This window comes from Orycteropus afer, unplaced genomic scaffold (genome assembly GCF_000298275.1).
Source record: "Orycteropus afer afer isolate SDZICR_OR568_19922 unplaced genomic scaffold, OryAfe1.0 scaffold00096, whole genome shotgun sequence".
Lineage (NCBI taxonomy): Eukaryota > Metazoa > Chordata > Mammalia > Tubulidentata > Orycteropodidae > Orycteropus > Orycteropus afer.
Genome location: NW_006921683.1, coordinates 2,386,565 through 2,387,423, shown reverse-complemented (window position 1 = coordinate 2,387,423; position 859 = coordinate 2,386,565).

Genomic DNA, 859 nt, shown 5'->3' with positions numbered 1-859 from the left:
TGTTATCATTTCCTTTGTTGCTGTTGTTTTAGTATATGTTGAATATTTTGTTTGTCCTCTTTTTTATTGAGATGTGAAGGTTTATCATTTTTCTTTGAGGTTACCCTGTGATTTATAATTTTCTCCCCGAGTTTAGAACAGTCCATCCTATCTTGCAACTCTTTTAACTTCCTCACCATTTAGAAGTTCTGTAACTTCACAGTCTTTTCCCTCTTTTGTTTGTAGTTGTCCTCGCTTGCCAGTTGATGTCTCTGGTTCCCTATTTGCAGTCTTGTAAGCTCATTTTACTTTGGATATGTCCAAAGCTGTGGTTTCTGGGTTATGTCATCTTGTGTATTAATGGTTGGTTGTTATTTGCTACTTTTTGTTCTCTGTTCAAAGGACTCCCTTTAGCATCTCTTGTAAGGTTGGTCTGGTGTTAACAAATTCCTTAGTTTCTGCTTATTTGGATATCTCCTAATTTCACCATCATATTTGAGGGACAATATTGCTGGTATATAATTCTTTGCTGAAAATTTTTATCTTTCAGAGTTTTATATATACCATCCCATTAGCTTCTCGCTTGCGTGATTTCTGCTGAGAAATCAGAGCTTATTCTTACTGGCTGTCCTTTGTAGGTAACCTTTTGTTTTTCCCAAGCTGCTTTCAGAATTCTGTCTTTATCTTTGGTTTTGATGAGTTTGATTATGATGTGTCTTGATGATTTTCTTTTGGGGTCTATCCTGTTTGGGATTCGTTGGACTTCCTGAATGGATATATTCTCATCTTTCATCATTCCAAGGAAGTTCTCCTCCAGCAAATCTTAGAAAATTTTCTCAGTGGTTCTGTTTTGCCCTTCCTGTTCTGGAATTCCAATGAC